This window comes from Bombina bombina, chromosome 4 (genome assembly GCF_027579735.1).
Source record: "Bombina bombina isolate aBomBom1 chromosome 4, aBomBom1.pri, whole genome shotgun sequence".
NCBI lineage: Eukaryota > Metazoa > Chordata > Amphibia > Anura > Bombinatoridae > Bombina > Bombina bombina.
The window spans coordinates 107,287,172-107,312,070 of NC_069502.1; the positions used below are offsets into that span (position 1 = coordinate 107,287,172).

Below are 24,899 nucleotides of genomic sequence, written 5' to 3' on the forward strand. Positions count from 1 at the left end.
ATAACACATATACAGTATGTGTGTCTGTGCATATGTGAGTATATAACACATATACAGTATGTGTGTCTGTGTGCATATGTGAGTATATAACACATATACAGTATGTGTGTCTGTGCATATGTGAGTATATAACACATATACAGTATGTGTGTCTGTGCATATGTGAGTATATAACACATATACAGTATGTGTGTCTGTGCATATGTGAGTATATAACACATATACAGTATGTGTGTCTGTGCATATGTGAGTATATAACACATATACAGTATGTGTGTCTGTGCATATGTGAGTATATAACACATATACAGTATGTGTGTCTGTGCATATGTGAGTATATAACACATATACAGTATGTGTGTCTGTGTATATGTGAGTATATAACACATATTCAGTATGTGTGTCTGTGCATATGTGAGTATATAACACATATACAGTATGTGTGTCTGTGTATATGTGAGTATATAAAGCATATACAGTATGTGTGTCTGTGCATATGTGAGTATATAAAGCATATACAGTATGTGTGTCTGTGCATATGTGAGTATATAACACATATACAGTATGTGTGTCTGTGTATATGTGAGTATATAACACATATACAGTATGTGTGTCTGTGCATATGTGAGTATATAAAGCATATACAGTATGTGTGTCTGTGTATATGTGAGTATATAACACATATACAGTATGTGTGTCTGTGCATATGTGAGTATATAAAGCATATACAGTATGTGTGTCTGTGTATATGTGAGTATATAACACATATACAGTATGTGTGTCTGTGCATATGTGAGTATATAACACATATACAGTATGTGTGTCTGTGCATGTGTGAGTATATAACACATATACAGTATGTGTGTCTGTGCAATATGTGAGTATATAACACATATACAGTATGTGTGTCTGTGCATATGTGAGTATATAACACATATACAGTATGTGTGTCTGTGCATATGTGAGTATATAACACATATTCAGTATGTGTGTCTGTGCATATGTGAGTATATAACACATATTCAGTATGTGTGTCTGTGCATATGTGAGTATATAACACATATACAGTATGTGTGTCTGTGCATGTGTGAGTATATAACACATATACAGTATGTGTGTCTGTGCATATGTGAGTATATAACACATATACAGTATGTGTGTCTGTGCATATGTGAGTATATAACACATATACAGTATGTGTGTCTGTGCATTGTGAGTATATAACACATATACAGTATGTGTGTCTGTGCATATGTGAGTATATAACACATATACAGTATGTGTGTCTGTGCATATGTGAGTATATAACACATATACAGTATGTGTGTCTGTGCATATGTGAGTATATAACACATATACAGTATGTGTGTCTGTGCATATGTGAGTATATAACACATATACAGTATGTGTGTCTGTGCATATGTGAGTATATAACACATATACAGTATGTGTGTCTGTGTATATGTGAGTATATAACACATATACAGTATGTGTGTCTGTGCATATGTGAGTATATAACACATATACAGTATGTGTGTCTGTGCATATGTGAGTATATAACACATATACAGTATGTGTGTCTGTGTATATGTGAGTATATAACACATATACAGTATGTGTGTCTGTGTATATGTGAGTATATAACACATATACAGTATGTGTGTCTGTGTATATGTGAGTATATAACACATATACAGTATGTGTGTCTGTGTATATGTGAGTATATAACACATATACAGTATGTGTGTCTGTGTATATGTGAGTATATAACACATATACAGTATGTGTGTCTGTGCATATGTGAGTATATAACACATATACAGTATGTGTGTCTGTGCATGTGTGAGTATATAACACATATACAGTATGTGTGTCTGTGCATATGTGAGTATATAACACATATACAGTATGTGTGTCTGTGTATATGTGAGTATATAACACATATACAGTATGTGTGTCTGTGCATATGTGAGTATATAACACATATACAGTATGTGTGTCTGTGCATATGTGAGTATATAACACATATACAGTATGTGTGTCTGTGCATATGTGAGTATATAACACATATACAGTATGTGTGTCTGTGCATATGTGAGTATATAACACATATACAGTATGTGTGTCTGTGCATATGTGAGTATATAACACATATACAGTATGTGTGTCTGTGTATATGTGAGTATATAACACATATACAGTATGTGTGTCTGTGCATGTGTGAGTATATAACACATATACAGTATGTGTGTCTGTGCATATGTGAGTATATAACACATATTCAGTATGTGTGTCTGTGCATATGTGAGTATATAACACATATACAGTATGTGTGTCTGTGCATATGTGAGTATATAACACATATACATACAGTATGTGTGTCTGTGTATATGCGAGTATATAACACATATTCAGTATGTGTGTCTGTGTATATGTGAGTATATAACACATATACAGTATGTGTGTCTGTGCATATGTGAGTATATAACACATATACAGTATGTGTGTCTGTGCATATGTGAGTATATAACACATATTCAGTATGTGTGTCTGTGTATATGTGAGTATATAACACATATACAGTATGTGTGTCTGTGCATATGTGAGTATATAACACATATACATACAGTATGTGTGTCTGTGTATATGTGAGTATATAACACATATTCAGTATGTGTGTCTGTGTATATGTGAGTATATAACACATATACAGTATGTGTGTCTGTGTATATGTGAGTATTTAACACATATACAGTATGTGTGTCTGTGTATATGTGAGTATATAACACATATACAGTATGTGTGTCTGTGTATATGTGAGTATATAACACATATACAGTATGTGTGTCTGTGCATATGTGAGTATATAACACATATACAGTATGTGTGTCTGTGCATATGTGAGTATATAACACATATACAGTATGTGTGTCTGTGCATATGTGAGTATATAACACATATACAGTATGTGTGTCTGTGCATATGTGAGTATATAACACATATTCAGTATGTGTGTCTGTGCATATGTGAGTATATAACACATATACAGTATGTGTGTCTGTGCATATGTGAGTATATAACACATATACAGTATGTGTGTCTGTGTATATGTGAGTATATAACACATATTCAGTATGTGTGTCTGTGCATATGTGAGTATATAACACATATACAGTATGTGTGTCTGTGTATATGTGAGTATATAACACATATACAGTATGTGTGTCTGTGTATATGTGAGTATATAACACATATACAGTATGTGTGTCTGTGTATATGTGAGTATATAACACATATACAGTATGTGTGTCTGTGCATATGTGAGTATATAACACATATACAGTATGTGTGTCTGTGCATGTGTGAGTATATAACACATATACAGTATGTGTGTCTGTGCATATGTGAGTATATAACACATATACAGTATGTGTGTTTGTGCATATGTGAGTATATAACACATATACAGTATGTGTGTCTGTGCATATGTGAGTATATAACACATATTCAGTATGTGTGTCTGTGTATATGTGAGTATATAACACATATTCAGTATGTGTGTCTGTGCATATGTGAGTATATAACACATATACAGTATGTGTGTCTGTGCATATGTGAGTATATAACACATATACAGTATGTGTGTCTGTGCATATGTGAGTATATAACACATATACAGTATGTGTGTCTGTGCATATGTGAGTATATAACACATATACAGTATGTGTGTCTGTGCATATGTGAGTATATAACACATATACAGTATGTGTGTCTGTGCATATGTGAGTATATAACACATATACAGTATGTGTGTTTGTGCATATGTGAGTATATAACACATATACAGTATGTGTGTTTGTGCATATGTGAGTAAATAACACATATTCAGTATGTGTGTCTGTGTATATGTGAGTATATAACACATATTCAGTATGTGTGTCTGTGCATATGTGAGTATATAACACATATACAGTATGTGTGTCTGTGCATATGTGAGTATATAACACATATACAGTATGTGTGTCTGTGCATATGTGAGTATATAACACATATACAGTATGTGTGTCTGTGCATATGTGAGTATATAACACATATACAGTATGTGTGTCTGTGTATATGTGAGTATATAACACATATTCAGTATGTGTGTCTGTGCATATGTGAGTATATAACACATATACAGTATGTGTGTCTGTGTATATGTGAGTATATAAAGCATATACAGTATGTGTGTCTGTGCATATGTGAGTATATAAAGCATATACAGTATGTGTGTCTGTGCATATGTGAGTATATAACACATATTCAGTATGTGTGTCTGTGTATATGTGAGTATATAACACATATACAGTATGTGTGTCTGTGCATATGTGAGTATATAAAGCATATACAGTATGTGTGTCTGTGTATATGTGAGTATATAACACATATACAGTATGTGTGTCTGTGCATATGTGAGTATATAAAGCATATACAGTATGTGTGTCTGTGTATATGTGAGTATATAACACATATACAGTATGTGTGTCTGTGCATATGTGAGTATATAACACATATACAGTATGTGTGTCTGTGCATGTGTGAGTATATAACACATATACAGTATGTGTGTCTGTGCATATGTGAGTATATAACACATATACAGTATGTGTGTCTGTGCATATGTGAGTATATAACACATATACAGTATGTGTGTCTGTGCATATGTGAGTATATAACACATATTCAGTATGTGTGTCTGTGCATATGTGAGTATATAACACATATTCAGTATGTGTGTCTGTGCATATGTGAGTATATAACACATATACAGTATGTGTGTCTGTGCATGTGTGAGTATATAACACTATACAGTATGTGTGTCTGTGCATATGTGAGTATATAACACATATACAGTATGTGTGTCTGTGCATATGTGAGTATATAACACATATACAGTATGTGTGTCTGTGCATGTGTGAGTATATAACACATATACAGTATGTGTGTCTGTGCATGTGTGAGTATATAACACATATACAGTATGTGTGTCTGTGCATATGTGAGTATATAACACATATACAGTATGTGTGTCTGTGCATATGTGAGTATATAACACATATACAGTATGTGTGTCTGTGAATGTGTGAGTATATAACACATATACAGTATGTGTGTCTGTGCATATGTGAGTATATAACACATATACAGTATGTGTGTCTGTGTATATGTGAGTATATAACACATATACAGTATGTGTGTCTGTGCCTATGTGAGTATATAACACATATACAGTATGTGTGTCTGTGGCATATGTGAGTATATAACACATATACAGTATGTGTGTCTGTGCATCTATGTGAGTATATAACACATATACAGTATGTGTGTCTGTGCATTGTGAGTATATAACACATATACAGTATGTGTGTCTGTGTATATGTGAGTATACTAACACATATACAGTATGTGTGTCTGTGCCATATGTGAGTATATAACACATATACAGTATGTGTGTCTGTGCTTGTGAGTATATAACCACATATACAGTTGTGTAGTCTGTGCTATGTGAGTATATACACATATACAGTATGTGTGTCTGTGCATAATGTGAGTATATAACACATATACAGTATGTGTGTCTGTGCATATGTGAGTATATAACACATATACAGTATGTGTGTCTGTGTATATGTGAGTATATAACACATATACAGTATGTGTGTCTGTGCATATGTGAGTATATAACACATATACAGTATGTGTGTCTGTGCATATGTGAGTATATAACACATATACAGTATGTGTGTCTGTGCATATGTGAGTATATAACACATATACAGTATGTGTGTCTGTGCATATGTGAGTATATAACACATATACAGTATGTGTGTCTGTGCATATGTGAGTATATAACACATATACAGTATGTGTGTCTGTGCATATGTGAGTATATAACACATATACAGTATGTGTGTCTGTGCATATGTGAGTATATAACACATATACAGTATGTGTGTCTGTGCATATGTGAGTATATAACACATATACAGTATGTGTGTCTGTGCATATGTGAGTATATAACACATATACAGTATGTGTGTCTGTGCATATGTGAGTATATAACACATATACAGTATGTGTGTCTGTGCATATGTGAGTATATAACACATATACAGTATGTGTGTCTGTGCATATGTGAGTATATAACACATATACAGTATGTGTGTCTGTGCATATGTGAGTATATAACACATATACAGTATGTGTGTCTGTGCATATGTGAGTATATAACACATATACAGTATGTGTGTCTGTGCATGTGTGAGTATATAACACATATACAGTATGTGTGTCTGTGCATATGTGAGTATATAACACATATACAGTATGTGTGTCTGTGCATATGTGAGTATATAACACATATACAGTATGTGTGTCTGTGCATATGTGAGTATATAACACATATACAGTATGTGTGTCTGTGCATATGTGAGTATATAACACATATACAGTATGTGTGTCTGTGCATATGTGAGTATATAACACATATACAGTATGTGTGTCTGTGCATATGTGAGTATATAACACATATACAGTATGTGTGTCTGTGCATATGTGAGTATATAACACATATACAGTATGTGTGTCTGTGTATATGTGAGTATATAACACATATACAGTATGTGTGTCTGTGCATGTGTGAGTATATAACACATATACAGTATGTGTGTCTGTGCATATGTGAGTATATAACACATATACAGTATGTGTGTCTGTGCATATGTGAGTATATAACACATATACAGTATGTGTGTCTGTGCATATGTGAGTATATAACACATATACAGTATGTGTGTCTGTGCATATGTGAGTATATAACACATATACAGTATGTGTGTCTGTGCATATGTGAGTATATAACACATATACAGTATGTGTGTCTGTGAATATGTGAGTATATAACACATATACAGTATGTGTGTCTGTGCATATGTGAGTATATAACACATATACAGTATGTGTGTCTGTGCATATGTGAGTATATAACACATATACAGTATGTGTGTCTGTGCATATGTGAGTATATAACACATATACAGTATGTGTGTCTGTGCATATGTGAGTATATAACACATATACAGTATGTGTGTCTGTGCATATGTGAGTATATAACACATATACAGTATGTGTGTCTGTGCATATGTGAGTATATAACACATATACAGTATGTGTGTCTGTGCATATGTGAGTATATAACTCATATACAGTATGTGTGTCTGTGCATATGTGAGTATATAACACATATACAGTATGTGTGTCTGTGCATATGTGAGTATATAACACATATACAGTATGTGTGTCTGTGCATATGTGAGTATATAACACATATACAGTATGTGTGTCTGTGCATATGTGAGTATATAACACATATACAGTATGTGTGTCTGTGCATATGTGAGTATATAACACATATACAGTATGTGTGTCTGTGCATATGTGAGTATATAACACATATACAGTATGTGTGTCTGTGCATATGTGAGTATATAACACATATACAGTATGTGTGTCTGTGTATATGTGAGTATATAACACATATACAGTATGTGTGTCTGTGCATATGTGAGTATATAACACATATACAGTATGTGTGTCTGTGCATATGTGAGTATATAACACATATACAGTATGTGTGTCTGTGCATATGTGAGTATATAACACATATACAGTATGTGTGTCTGTGCATATGTGAGTATATAACACATATACAGTATGTGTGTCTGTGCCATATGTGAGTATATAACACATATACAGTATGTGTGTCTGTGCATATGTGAGTATATAACACATATACAGTATGTGTGTCTGTGCATATGTGAGTATATAACACATATACAGTATGTGTGTCTGTGCATATGTGAGTATATAACACATATACAGTATGTGTGTCTGTGCATATGTGAGTATATAACACATATACAGTATGTGTGTCTGTGCATATGTGAGTATATAACACATATACAGTATGTGTGTCTGTGCATATGTGAGTATATAACACATATACAGTATGTGTGTCTGTGCATATGTGAGTATATAACACATATTCAGTATGTGTGTCTGTGCATATGTGAGTATATAACACATATACAGTATGTGTGTCTGTGCATATGTGAGTATATAACACATATACAGTATGTGTGTCTGTGCATATGTGAGTATATAACACATATACAGTATGTGTGTCTGTGCATATGTGAGTATATAACACATATACAGTATGTGTGTCTGTGCATATGTGAGTATATAACACATATACAGTATGTGTGTCTGTGCATGTGTGAGTATATAACACATATACAGTATGTGTGTCTGTGCATATGTGAGTATATAACACATATTCAGTATGTGTGTCTGTGCATGTGTGAGTATATAACACATATACAGTATGTGTGTCTGTGCATGTGTGAGTATATAACACATATACAGTATGTGTGTCTGTGCATGTGTGAGTATATAACACATATACAGTATGTGTGTCTGTGCATGTGTGAGTATATAACACATATACAGTATGTGTGTCTGTGCATGTGTGAGTATATAACACATATACAGTATGTGTGTCTGTGCATGTGTGAGTATATAACACATATACAGTATGTGTGTCTGTGCATATGTGAGTATATAACACATATTCAGTATGTGTGTCTGTGCATATGTGAGTATATAACACATATACAGTATGTGTGTCTGTGCATGTGTGAGTATATAACACATATACAGTATGTGTGTTTGTGCATATGTGAGTATATAACACATATACAGTATGTGTGTCTGTGCATATGTGAGTATATAACACATATACAGTATGTGTGTCTGTGTATATGTGAGTATATAACACATATACAGTATGTGTGTCTGTGCATATGTGAGTATATAACACATATACAGTATGTGTGTCTGTGCATATGTGAGTATATAACACATATACAGTATGTGTGTCTGTGTATATGTGAGTATATAACACATATACAGTATGTGTGTCTGTGCATATGTGAGTATATAACACATATACAGTATGTGTGTCTGTGTATATGTGAGTATATAACACATATACAGTATGTGTGTCTGTGCATATGTGAGTATATAACACATATACAGTATGTGTGTCTGTGTATATGTGAGTATATAACACATATACAGTATGTGTGTCTGTGCATGTGTGAGTATATAACACATATACAGTATGTGTGTCTGTGCATATGTGAGTATATAACACATATACAGTATGTGTGTCTGTGCATATGTGAGTATATAACACATATACAGTATGTGTGTCTGTGCATGTGTGAGTATATAACACATATACAGTATGTGTGTCTGTGCATGTGTGAGTATATAACACATATACAGTATGTGTGTCTGTGCATGTGTGAGTATATAACACATATACAGTATGTGTGTCTGTGCATATGTGAGTATATAACACATATACAGTATGTGTGTCTGTGCATATGTGAGTATATAACACATATACAGTATGTGTGTCTGTGCATATGTGAGTATATAACACATATTCAGTATGTGTGTCTGTGCATGTGTGAGTATATAACACATATACAGTATGTGTGTCTGTGCATGTGTGAGTATATAACACATATACAGTATGTGTGTCTGTGCATATGTGAGTATATAACACATATACAGTATGTGTGTCTGTGCATGTGTGAGTATATAACACATATACAGTATGTGTGTCTGTGCATATGTGAGTATATAACACATATACAGTATGTGTGTCTGTGCATATGTGAGTATATAACAGATATACAGTATGTGTGTCTGTGCATGTGTGAGTATATAACACATATACAGTATGTGTGTCTGTGCATATGTGAGTATATAACACATATACAGTATGTGTGTCTGTGCATGTGTGAGTATATAACACATATACAGTATGTGTGTCTGTGCATATGTGAGTATATAACACATATACAGTATGTGTGTCTGTGCATATGTGAGTATATAACACATATTCAGTATGTGTGTCTGTGCATGTGTGAGTATATAACACATATACAGTATGTGTGTCTGTGCATATGTGAGTATATAACACATATACAGTATGTGTGTCTGTGCATATGTGAGTATATAACACATATACAGTATGTGTGTCTGTGTATATGTGAGTATATAACACATATTCAGTATGTGTGTCTGTGCATATGTGAGTATATAACACATATACAGTATGTGTGTTTGTGCATATGTGAGTATATAACACATATACAGTATGTGTGTTTGTGCATATTTGAGTATATAACACATATACAGTATGTGTGTTTGTGCATATGTGAGTATATAACACATATACAGTATGTGTGTTTGTGCATATGTGAGTATATAACACATATACAGTATGTGTGTTTGTGCATATGTGAGTATATAACACATATACAGTATGTGTGTTTGTGCATATGTGAGTATATAACACATATTCAGTATGTGTGTTTGTGCATATGTGAGTATATAACACATATACAGTATGTGTGTTTGTGCATATTTGAGTATATAACACATATTCAGTATGTGTGTCTGTGTATATGTGAGTATATAACACATATTCAGTATGTGTGTCTGTGCATGTGTGAGTATATAACACATATACAGTATGTGTGTCTGTGCATGTGTGAGTATATAACACATATACAGTATGTGTGTCTGTGCATATGTGAGTATATAACAGATATACAGTATGTGTGTCTGTGCATGTGTGAGTATATAACACATATACAGTATGTGTGTCTGTGCATATGTGAGTATATAACACATATACAGTATGTGTGTCTGTGCATATGTGAGTATATAACAGATATACAGTATGTGTGTCTGTGCATGTGTGAGTATATAACACATATACAGTATGTGTGTCTGTGTATATGTGAGTATATAACACATATACAGTATGTGTGTCTGTGTATATGTGAGTATATAACACATATACAGTATGTGTGTCTGTGCATGTGTGAGTATATAACACATATACAGTATGTGTGTCTGTGCATATGTGAGTATATAACACATATACAGTATGTGTGTCTGTGCATATGTGAGTATATAACACATATACAGTATGTGTGTCTGTGTATATGTGAGTATATAACACATATACAGTATGTGTGTCTGTGTTTATGTGAGTATATAACACATATACAGTATGTGTGTCTGTGCATATGTGAGTATATAACACATATACAGTATGTGTGTCTGTGTATATGTGAGTATATAACACATATACAGTATGTGTGTCTGTGTTTATGTGAGTATATAACACATATACAGTATGTGTGTCTGTGCATATGTGAGTATATAACACATATACAGTATGTGTGTCTGTGCATATGTGAGTATATAACAGATATACAGTATGTGTGTCTGTGCATGTGTGAGTATATAACACATATACAGTATGTGTGTCTGTGCATGTGTGAGTATATAACACATATACAGTATGTGTGTCTGTGCATGTGTGAGTATATAACACATATACAGTATGTGTGTCTGTGCATATGTGAGTATATAACACATATACATACAGTATGTGTGTCTGTGTATATGTGAGTATATAACACATATACAGTATGTGTGTCTGTGCATATGTGAGTATATAACACATATACAGTATGTGTGTCTGTGCATATGTGAGTATATAACACATATACAGTATGTGTGTCTGTGCATATGTGAGTATATAACACATATACAGTATGTGTGTCTGTGTATATGTGAGTATATAACACATATACAGTATGTGTGTCTGTGCATATGTGAGTATATAACACATATACAGTATGTGTGTCTGTGCATATGTGAGTATATAACACATATACAGTATGTGTGTCTGTGCATATGTGAGTATATAACACATATACAGTATGTGTGTCTGTGCATATGTGAGTATATAACACATATACAGTATGTGTGTCTGTGTTTATGTTTATGTAGATGGTACTGATGTCCTAATCAATGAGGAATACAACAAGCCAATCTTTTCTTTTTTTTCTTTAAATCTTTATTTTCTTTGATCAAAAAGTAACATTGATGTTTTGATCCCGCAACTGAGGGCTAGATTACAAGTGTTGCGCTAACTGTTGCACTCAAGTGAAAAAGGATTTATCGCTGCTCTTTGCATTCCAAGCCGAAGGTAAATATGATTGCTTGACTTCAGAGCTCTGGTTAACTGCTATGCTCGAAGTTATGCACAAAACACATAAAAATACATTTACACTCATAAAAACATTGTCTATTAAAAAGAACAGGACCCAGTACTGATCATTGGGGACCCAAGTGATTACCTTCCATTCTGAGTATGACCCATTTACTACAACTCGTTGCTCCCTGTCTTTTATCCAATTATTTATCCATGAGCTAACATTCTCAGCTATTCCCATTCCCTTAATTTTCTACAATAATCTCTCATGTGGCACTGTATAAAAAAAATCCAAGTAAAGCACATAATCTGATTCACACGTATCTATATTTTTGCTTACCACCTCATACAATCTAATAATTTGACAAATAATCTATTTATTTGACATGATCTATAACTCATAAAACCATGCTGATTTGAACTCATAATCTTGCTTTAACAAATATACTCTTGAATATAATCCCCTATAATCCCTTCCAGTATATTTCCCACTACTGATGTCAGACTAACTGGTCTATAAGTAACTGGATCAGCCCTGCTTCCCTTTTTGAAAGTGGAACCACATAAGCTTTATGCCAGTCCTGGGGTACTATACCTAAGGATAACAAGTACTGAAATATTAAGAGTGGATTTCTGGCTATGACAGTTCTATGTTCTATTAGAATTCTTGGGTATCTTCCATCTGGACCTGGAGCTTTATTTACCTTCATATTATATATTTTTTTCTGATATCATCTGGAGATAATCATGTCATTGGTATGGGCTTGCGTGTCCTAGTTTGTTTCAATGTCTCTCCCATTGGTTCCTCTATTGTGAATACTAAAGGTAAGAAATGGCTTAGGACCTCACAGTAGTAGCTGACGTAAGTTATTTTATGGTTTTTCTATTATATTAATGAACAAAAATATTATGATGCAAGCTTTTAATATACTGACCCATTGGAAATAAATACAGTGTACAGTTGGGATTGGTTAATCAAGAGTTGATTTATTTGTTAGCGTAAAGAAAAACAAGCAACACAAACAATTCTGTTTATCTGCTAAAAACTCTGATAAATACACATTGTGACCAAAGATTTCAAAGCAAAATTGTATTTAGACCACAGTTCATACCTGTAAATATAATCAGTGATTTTTTTTAAAGCAATTGTCTACATTTGGTAATTTTATTAATCTTATTTTTCTTCTTTTGAATCAAAGTTGAATGTGTTGAATGATTTCTTTTTATGATTGAGGTTCTAAAAAAAAAAAAGAATAAATGAATGAATGAATTAAAATAAAATACCTGTCTTGAAATTAAACTGAAAATGCTGGGGGGGGGGTTGGAAATATAATCTGCATATGTTGTGGCTGTTTAGCGCTGCAGAATCTGTCGGCGCTTTACAAATAAATGATAATACAAATACAAGAATAAATTATACAAATTATAATTATTAAACCATCTGCAGTTTTGAATGTTTCAGAGGCACATTTTTTATCTGCATCTTTATTAGTCCTGTTTGAAAATAAATATATATTAAAAATAATTTAAAAATGATACTTACTGCAAAGGGTTCTGTCACAGCCATGTTGACATTTGGCACAGGCTTTTCCAGTATTGTAAGGTTTATATATTCTAGCTCTGTTGTTTCCACTGTTTGAGGAAAGGGAAAATAAATATTAGCTATGTAGCATCACGTTCATTACTCATATGCCTCATAGGTATTAATACAATGTTTTGTTTACATAGCTGTCATTTTTAATCTAAGTATGTGTTTCCCCCAAACTACCTATAAAATGACACATTAGAAAATAGTTATTTTGACAATATTATCCAAAGCACAAATTTAAACTCAAGAACTTTTTTGTTGATACTGAAAATTATTTTTTTTTTTTAACAAATAATATTCAGATCATCACTAAGTATCAGATTTTAATATAAGAAGATTATGACTTTTATATTTAGGGTACAACTACATTAATTCATGCTTAATTTACTAACAGTTAAAAGGACAGTAAAGGCAAAATTAAATGTGCATGATTCAGGTACAGTATGCAATGTTGACCAACTTTCCAATTTACTTCTATTATTAATTTTGCTTAGTTATTTTAGTATAATTTGTAAAAGAGCAATTCTAGGTATGCTCAGGAGTGTTCAAGTGTATTTAGCCATCTAGCAACAATGTTGACAACAATGTTTATAGCAACATTATACATAGTTGCAAACTCTGCTACCATGGTGTGTCTGTAGCATTCTATGGCCTAGATTTGGAGTTTGGCGTTAGCCGTGAAAACCAGCGTTAGAGGCCCCTAACGCTGGTTTCTTACGGACTCTGGTATTTCGAGTTCAGTTACCGACACTCAAAAATCACCTAACGCTCAAATATCTACCGACACCTCAGACCCAGTAGTAAACATATACCGACAAAATAAACATCCACGAATCACAAAACAAATATTACACAAACTACACTTACACTCATACAAACACAACACTATATTTATTTTTCAGATTTAATAATTTTTCATCAAAATACAAAGGATTAAAGTTGCGAGATCTCGGGTGTTAGAAAAAAAACAACACAAATCCATTTTCCCATTGACTTACATTGACACACGGGAAAAGACCCTCATATACCTACATCTAACTAATAACATTATCACAAACATACACTCATCGATGCATACAAACAATATACACCACATGACATACCCAAAATATTTATTTATCACAAAAAGAACACGATTTAGTTACTTTTTCACACAAGCTCATGACGTCACTCACTTTACGAGGAAAACCAGTCTTAGAAAAAAAAAATAACAATTTTTAGAGCCTCCATTGACTTCTATTGGGAAGACGTGCTCGTGCACGCGAAACCCTCATTTCCCTAACGCACGCAAATAGCGTAGACAGAAAAACTCCAAATACCAGCGCTAGAAAAGACATGATTTCATGCGTTAGACACAGCTATGATAAATAGATCAAGAAATGACTATTTCCCTATGGTGTATTTATGGATTTTACTGTTTGAATATTCACAACACCATTAAATTGTTTCAGACTTTTATATTACATCAACTACAAATCAACATCACTAGTAACAAACTTTTATTTAAAAAAATATTACATTTAAACGGACACAAAAATAATGTCAACTTTTCTGGATTCACAAACACTACACAATGGGAAACAATTCTCATTTACCTTTATTATTGCATTTCAGTTATTCAACTCATATGCTTGAAGCAACAGCATATCTACATAGGCTTAACACATGATCACTCATGGATGCACATACATTACTTTTAACATTCACTCATACATGTGCATTCAAATGATGGGGGAAAAACACATTACATTCTCGATAGGAATCACAAAACAGAACATATGGATTTTACTGTACTTTTAACATCATTATTCCATCACAATAAACCATTAGGAATTACGTACAACAAGAACATCATTACACCAGATTACAGATGTCACTTTATGGGAAGGAACAACAATGCCAGACCGCTATATAGAAGTCAGCATATGTGGGACACAATCACAATATATACGTACATGTACATAACACGCATCACCCATCACGCAACCACAAAGCACACATTTAGATTTTATTCAGCACACAATAACAATGTAGCACAATACAACAACACAATGAGGATTTCAGAACTACATAGGCAGGTTAATAATATCATGACGTCATTAGAAGATTCAACCATACACATCACAGATTCACGACTATACCGCCCCTTTCTGAACTTTTACACTCAATACTACAATACAACATATACGTAAAGAACAGTTTTGAACAGCATTATTAGGGCGATTTCAATGGGACAATTAATAAATATTGTCAGATCGCAAATCACTTATATATATAATACTACAGATGACAGCCGGAAGTTATTCAGCATTAGTGCGATTTGAAAGGGACACATACAATATTGACAGCTCGGCAATCACTTATATATACAATACTACAGATGACAGCCGGAAGTTATTCAGTATTAGTGCCATTTGAAAGGGACGCATACAATATTGACAGCTCGGCAATCACTTATATATACAATACTACAGATGGCAGATGTTACTTTATCGTTTAAAAACAATGTTGCAGCAACATTGATCGATCACATTCGATGCACATTATACACAACTATGCACTTTCATTCATTTTAGCCTGGACGTGTGCTTTTTACTATAAGATCGCGTTTAAGAAATATTGATTATGCATATGATCAAACATTACAAACATGCACTGTATGTGTGATATTTGACACTTTCACATTGAGATTCATTGGGGGAAAACAACATTTCAGCAAACAACAAAAAAAAACTGTGAAAGCATTCGCGCCGCTCACATACAAACAGGTGAATACAATCAGCAATCATTACAAACTCAATACCATTGGACTAATCGTACTATAAATCCCCCAAACAACATGGCCAAAGCATCACTTGTGATCCAAATCAGATCAAGTGCTTACCTTGTTACGCTGTTTTGAAAGATGGATGACGATGACATGGTAGACGCTGCTGGTGCTGCTATTGGCGAACTAGCTGTTGGTCGAATCAGGCAGCCTCGGCGGCTCAGACTGAGATGAAGGGGTCGTCTGGTTCGAGGTCCTCCTGTCTACAGGGTGAGACCCACCTTGGAAAACATGAGCGACTTTGAGGTTTATGATAAGTATCGGCTCGATCGCGAACAGCTCATTGGCCTTTACGATCTTCTTAAACCTCATTTGGAGCCACGTATAAGAATAAGGACTGCTGTTCCCGCCATGAGTAAGATGCTAAAATGTCTATATGTCCTGGCCTCAGGGAGTTTTCAATCCGGAGAACTGTACATGCATGGCCTGGCTCAAGGTACATTCTCTGTGGTGTTTGATAACTTTCTGGATGCCATGGTACGTATCAGTAAGCAATACATAGGATTCCCACAGAATGATGGTGATTGGAGGCGCCTGAAGCGGGAATTCTTTGATATTGCTCAATTGCCCAATGTCTTGGGAGCCATAGATTGTACCCACATTGCGCTGCATGCTCCAATTGATGACTCGCCCTTCAGAAATCGCAAACATTTTCATAGCCTCAACGTGCAGTATGTTTGTGACGCACAGATGAGGATTATGCATGTGTGTGCGAATTTTGGAGGGGCTAGTCATGATGCCCGCATCCTCTCTCTGTTGTCCCTGTGGAGACCGTTTGAGGAAAGACAAATGCCCCCTGGTTATCTCGTTGGTGATTATTTGTGCACAACATGGTTAATTAGTTTGACAATTGCCACTGTAGTTTTAAAATGTTAGCGTAATGTTCAGCTATAGGATGCAATTTAACCATATATTTTCCCCCACTAATGTCTAGTTTTAGTTCAATGCAGATATGTAGCATGTCTTATCTTCAATGCTCAGATAGAGAATGTAATGTAACCATGTAGTTAGCATTTTACACAAGGCTTGATTTAGGAGAAATACGCATATGTAGCATGTCTTAGCTGAAATGGGAAGATATTAGCTAATGCAATTTAACCATGTCATTGTCTCTTTCCGATAATGTCTTTTAGTTCAATGCAGATATGTAGCATGTCTTACCTTAAATGCCCAGATAGAGAATGCAATGTAACCATGTAGTTTGCATTTTACACAAGGTTTGAATATGGAGAAATATGCATATGTAGCATGTCTTAGCTGAAATGGGAAGATATTAGCTAATGCAATTTAACCATGTCATTGTCTCTTTCCGCTAATGTCTACTTTTAGTTCAATGCAGATATGTAGCATGTCTTTCCTTAAATGCTCAGATAGAGAATGCAATGTAACCATGTAGTTTGCATTTTACACAAGGTTTGAATATGGAGAAATATGCATATGTAGCATGTCTTAGCTGAAATGGGAAGATATTAGCTAATGCAATTTAACCATGTCATTGTCTCTTTCCGCTAATGTCTACTTTTAGTTCAATGCAGATATGTAGCATGTCTTTCCTTAAATGCTCAGATAGAGAATGCAATGTAACCATGTAGTTTGCATTTTACACAAGGCTTGATTTAGGAGAAATACGCATATGTAGCATGTCTTAGCTGAAATGGGAAGATATTAGCTAATGCAATTTAACCATGTCATTGTCTCTTTCCGCTAATGTCTTTTAGTTCAATGCAGATATGTAGCATGTCTTACCTTAAATGCTCAGATAGAGAATGCAATGTAACCATGTAGTTTGCATTTTACACAAGGCTTGATTTAGGAGAAATACGCATATGTAGCATGTCTTAGATGAAATGGGAAGATAGAGAATAATATTGAACTAGATTTTTAAATTTTAAAATAAACATTTGTTACTGGATTATCGTGTACAAAACTTTTTAGTGGACTCCAAATACTATTTTGAGGATTCTGTTAGAATTATGTTCTGTTCATAATTTATAGGTGATTCTGGGTACATGAGCCGGCCTTGGCTCATTACCCCCTTGCGTAGCCCGACTGATGTGTCTGAGGAGCGCTACAATAGGGCTCATAAGAGAACCAGGGCGGTGGTTGAATGGATGTTCGGGCTCCTGATGATGAGGTTCAGGTGCCTGGACAGTTCGGGAGGAGCCCTCCAGTACAACCCAAAGAAGGTGGCTAAGATCGTTGTAGCCTGTAGCGTCCTGCATAATATTGCACAGCGTGCTGGGATGCTGCAGGCCGTCCGGCCGGACAGAAACCTCCTCAGAGATGAGGAGGATGATCCTGTTCTAGAGGGGCCATTCCGGGACGAGGGGCTCAATGTCAGAGCAGACATCATCAACCTCAACTTTAGACGGTAAAGAATAGAAGTTAGACTGGAGTATTGTCAATAGATGTGAACTCTAGGGAAATGACAAGTAAAGAATTGTGCAAACATGTTAGGATTGTTCATCAAATGCTAAAAATGTGTTTCATTTATTAATATAGGTGATGCTCTGGGCATTGGGTCCTGTAGTGAGTCTTTGCCACCTGGTTTTTAAAGAGGACATCAGCTGGTAAGTATAAATGTATGGACTGTTGCTGGCATGAATTGTACACAAATACATCATATGGCATACATTTTCTAAACTAGTATTTAGTTTACACATTACTTAAAATGTAAATACTCAGAAAGGGATCCTCTAGCATGACTATGGTTCAATGTTACACATTAGAGGTTTGTTCTGCTCAATATGACTCATCTTCACACTTGATAGAACATAACACAAGATACTACACACGCTTAGTAAGCTAGTGACAGATATTTCTTATGAAATGGGGGGTGGGAGAGGGCTACAGAAATGATTCACACGCTTGTAGTAATTTTTAATAAACTTTTTCTGCCATTAGGGAGCTGACTTAATCTAAAGACTGAAAGGGAAGAATTAGAAGCCTGACAGTGAAGATTGCCCAGACTGACAGTGGAAAAAGCCAAGATTGAAATTGAAGTATACCAATGGGATCATGTCTGGCATTATCTTTCAAATCTGCTGACCTTGAAAACCATACAAAGACATGTTCACATGGTAAGTGCCAACTATTTGATAGAATAAGGCTGTGGAGGCATCCTATTGGAGACACTTAGATGATTTTCTAATTTTTAGATGGTATTTCACAGTCCTCTATTTTTGAAATGATGAATAAGACACCTATTGAAGATCAACTGTTTAGCCCTGAATTGACTTTCAAAGACCATGCATTATCCAGGTTGGTGTACCAATGCATGCTAGTTAAGAATCACAGGAAGAATGTTGAATATTAGTAGCTTACATACATTAGTCATATATAGTTCTTAATTAGATATTTAGGGATCACAATCAGACACTTAGATGATTTTACTTTTTTAGATGGGATTTCACAGTCCTCTATTTTTGAAATGATGAATAAGACACCTATTGAAGATCAACTGTTTAGCCCTGAATTGACTTTCAAAGACCATGCATTATCCAGGTTGGTGTACCAAAGCATGCTAGTTAAGAATCACAGGAAGAATGTTGAATATTAGTAGCTTACATACATTAGTCATATATAGTTCTTAATTAGATATTTAGGGATCACAATCAGACACTTAGATGATTTTACTTTTTTAGATGGGATTTCACAGTCCTCTATTTTTGAAATGATGAATAAGACACCTATTGAAGATCAACTGTTTAGCCCTGAATTGACTTTCAAAGACCATGCATTATCCAGGTTGGTGTACCAATGCATGCTAGTTAAGAATCACAGGAAGAATGTTGATTATTGGTAGCTTACATACATTAGTCATACTTATTTCATCATTAGATATTTAGGGATCACAATCAGAAAAAGGAATACATATTATAGTTGATATAGAGGTATTTGAATGGACATGAAATATGACATTTATGTTCAACATATATATTATTGAAATGTGATATACATTATTATGTATAATTTGAAAATCTGATATTTTAATTTATTTTTTATTACACAATATAATGGTGTATTTATTTTTGTTTTTTTTAAATTTAATTAATAAATATCTTTAAAAAATGTTGAACAAAGTTAGAGCATAGACACAAGATGATTGTAAATGTATTTTATGAATATTTGACAACGTGTGTATTAACAATGTTAAAATTTTGTTTATTAATTTCAGATTGGCATCTGATGACTTCCAGGAATATTTTTTTGTTTTTGTTTCCGAAACTTTTAATTTTTTAAATGGTAATAATAAACATTTTATTATTAAATACACTCTTTTGAACAGATTATAATAAATATCCATATAATCTGTCAATAAAAAACAATTTGACTCCCATAACTGGTAGTTGTCTATTTGACAAGCACATGCATAATATCAAATAATGCATTAATTTTAGAAAATCCACTGATTCCGAGAATCTTACATTAAACTATCTTTTTTAACATTAATTGGGGAGTGAGATCCATCAATGCTTTTCTTTTGAAATTCTTAGATGTTAAAATAATTTCGGATATGTAGTCAATTTCTCATAAATTATTTGTTTTCACTTTTAAGAAGGGGAAGTGGTTCAATTACATTAAAGTGACAGTGTTGTTGAATGTAAAATTAATTTTATAAGATCTTGTATCTTCCTTAGGTATCTCAAAACATTATTTGCTAAATTATTTTAATTTTTACATTTATAAATGGTAGGTCATTTAACTTGATATTTTTCACAAGCTAGTTATTGGATGCCAGGTTAATCGATTTTATTATATAGTTATTAATATTATGTAGTTTTTAAAATCTTACCTCTTGGGTTAGACATCACATATCTATATATAATTTTCATTCCCCTTTAGTTTATTTTGACAATGTTAAATCAACATTACAAATGTTTTGGTCCTTAAAGGGACATTCACAAAGTATATTGTGTATTGATTTTTCAATAATTCATAAAAGAATTTAAACATATATAGAAAGTACTATAGAATTACATTCAGTCTTTAAATATACTTTGAAAAAAATACATCAATGCACATATCTTAGTCAATTACATAAGGCATCTATGTGCAACCAACAATCAGCATCAAAATAGCCTATGTAGATATGTATTTAATCCAAGAATATATATAATTACAATCTAATGATTGAATACCAAAACATATTAAGTTGTTCAAATATTATAATCTTATCCAAAATGCATACATAACATATAGCTTAATGTCCCTCTAAGCTGAAGACTCCGAAATACCTCCTTTACAATATATATTTCAGTCAGTGTGTAAAACAATCCAGAAGTTAATCTAAATTTGCTTTACTCATATGTTATACTAATTTAGCAAAAGGAAGGTGCCTAGGTTTCTGATATTTCAAGCATTATTGTGAAATGTTTATTTAAAGGGACATTAACTCAAAATATACTTAAAGGGAGACAGTTAAAAAATTAATGATTTATACATTCTGAATGAGTATTCTATTTTAATCAACTTTAAAAATTGTCTCATATTATGAATGCTCCTTGTGATGTTGCTATCATTACTTTAAAAATAAGGCATTAAATAGATAATTTATTTTCTTCAGTACTCTGGACAGAACTTGTTTTTTTGTGGTGGATTAATTTATCCAACAATCATCAAGGACAACCCAGGTTTTTTGCAAAAATTGTCCGTAATCTAAAATATCATTATTGATTTGCAAAGAAAGATAACAAGATAATTCTTAAGATTTGAGAATCGTATTAAATTATAAAGTTGATTAACATTTCATGCTCAATCTGAATCACCAACGCTAAATTTGTTAGGACAGTGTCCCTTTAAGAGATTTAAATAGTGTATTTACTTCTCTTCCTATCTTGACATACTTTGCTTGAAAAGCATATCGAGATAGGCTCAGTAGATGAAGATTGGTGGATGCACAGAGATGCCTTATGTGATTGGCTCAACCATGTGCATTTAAATTTCTTCTGTTGAGGATAACTAAATACTAAGATAAATTGATTTACATTTTAAAATCTAAACAATTTTCTATCTCTACAGATCATTTGAAACAATTGTTTGTTTGTAATGTCTATTTAAAAATAAAGACGCCATTGCACAATAACATATATGAGCACTTCAGACAAATACAAGCTCGAGGTTTATTTACTAATAACAAACAAACCTGTAGTTTAACATTTATAAACAGATTATCCAAGTTACTGACATTATAACCTGAATTTGAACATTCAGAAATATTGCGTGGGAAACGCATCTTGAAACACCAGATTAGCATCTTTAAACATTAGAGTCTAATGTCACGCAATAGCACACAATCAATGTGCATTATGAAATACATTTAATAGAGCAATATCAATACTTCACAATAAGTCAAGAAATGGATTTTATGAACAATAAAGACATACAATATTAAATGTGTATTTGTATTAAAGAAACAGACCGTTATTAAACCGAGAAATGTCTACAACATTTAATAATGTGACAGTATTAGATTTTAAAGAGAATTTAATCATTAATATTTAACGGATCACGGATATTACATCTGCGTCACACATATCTGCATGACAGGCCCATGAGTTACAAATAAGTCTACATGAAAAATGAAGTAACAGCACCACCATGAGGTATGTGTAAGGAAGTTAATAAGATATGAAACATTAAGGAACGGCCAATCAGAGTTCATCACACAAACACAACTTGAGTCAGGATGGTCTCACAGACATTCTAACAATATTTCAAACTTTTATCCAATCAGATGTACAGATAACTTGTCCCATGATGCATCTCATGTTTACTTCACCATTTAAAAGTCCATTACACGTTGCCATCTTTGTCAGTTCTCTAATGCCTGCAGGCAGTATATCTGATTTTGTTGGAAAAAAAAAATCTACAACCAAGCAGGCATGTCAGCTCCCAGGTTCACCAAGGAGGAGAGCGCTGCACTGGTCCACGCCATCAAGGACTTTTATCCCCAGCTGTTTGGGAACAAGAGGAGGTTGACAGATGCGCATGTTAAGAAGGCCCTCTGGGAGTCTATCACCAATGCGGTTAGATTGGTGTGTGACGTCCAGAGGACCCAGGATCAGATCATGAGGAGATTCGGAGATATGAGGTTGCGGTTAACAAAAAAAGTCAACCTCATAAGGGACTGGATAAAAGCCCGTAAAAGAGGTGGCAAAAGAGAGGCCCCGCGGAAACTGTACCTACTCCCTTATGAGGTGACTTTATGCGAGCTCCTCAATCTCCGGGTCCCCAAAAGATTTAGATCCTCGCCATCCTCGGCCTTCTCTTCTCCCCTCCCAGCTGCGGGCTCTGAAAGTCCTGACGCGGGGGCCAGGGCAGCTGCTTCTCTGTCCGGTGGCCTGGGAGGAGATGGAGAATCTGAACCAGGTAATTATCCAACTTCATATAATATCTTATTTTTTTTTTTATTTTTTTTAAATGTGTATATAGTCAGATACTAAACCTATACAGATCTCACAACATACACTACATATGATGTTTAGATATCTGATTTTAGATTAGTGACACATGAAATAGGAATGATGTGTCTTGCGCTCTACAGAATATGCGTCACAGAGCGAAAATGGAATTTCGCATACACGTTAACATGGGTTAGCTGTAAGTGGCATTGCTTTATACATGTTGGTCAAATGACGGATGCGTAATTCCGCATGGAATCATTGCGCAATGATCGCGAAAATGGAATTTCGCATACACGTTAACATGGGTTTGCTGTAAGTGGCATTGCTTTATACATGTTGGTCAAATGACGGATGCGTAATTCCGCTTTGAATCATTGCGCAATGATCGCGAAAATTGAATTTCGCATACACGTTAACATGGGTTTGCTGTAAGTGGCATTGCTTTATACATGTTGGTCAAAATGAAATGTGAATTATTATATATGTGAAGAATACAGTATTCTTATTTTCAATATTATACATAATAAAAAAAAAAAGAATCCAAATAAATTATAACATATGCCCATCAATTGATGAGAATGAAATAACAACAAAAAATAATTAAAGCTACAGTAAACAACACAACTGATTGTAAGAGTACAGGATATATTTATCATGAATTGAATTGAGGAAACAATTAACTCATGGGACTACCAAAGGATTAATATTTTTAAATTGATTTGCTAATAATGTAAAGATTTTAAACATGGCATGATTTGTATTAATGATATCCAATCCTCATTTAATATATTACAGATATGGATGTTGCTGCTGGAACCTTAAGGCAGGGCTTGTCACAGTATGGTATGTCTCATTTTAATTGACATTTGTCTTAGAAACATGGAC

The 24,899-nt window shown here is 33.7% G+C and overlaps 1 long non-coding RNA gene across 1 annotated transcript; it reads right to left on the reverse strand.

Annotated features, from left to right (window-relative positions):
* Positions 1 to 13,160: 13,160 nt before the first annotated feature.
* On the reverse strand, positions 13,161 to 13,825 carry LOC128655968 (uncharacterized). The gene is made up of 2 exons (XR_008401948.1): positions 13,737 to 13,825; positions 13,161 to 13,430 (listed from the first exon to the last, which is right to left on the reverse strand). It is a non-coding gene; the product is annotated as an uncharacterized LOC128655968 (long non-coding RNA).
* Positions 13,826 to 24,899: the final 11,074 nt, after the last annotated feature.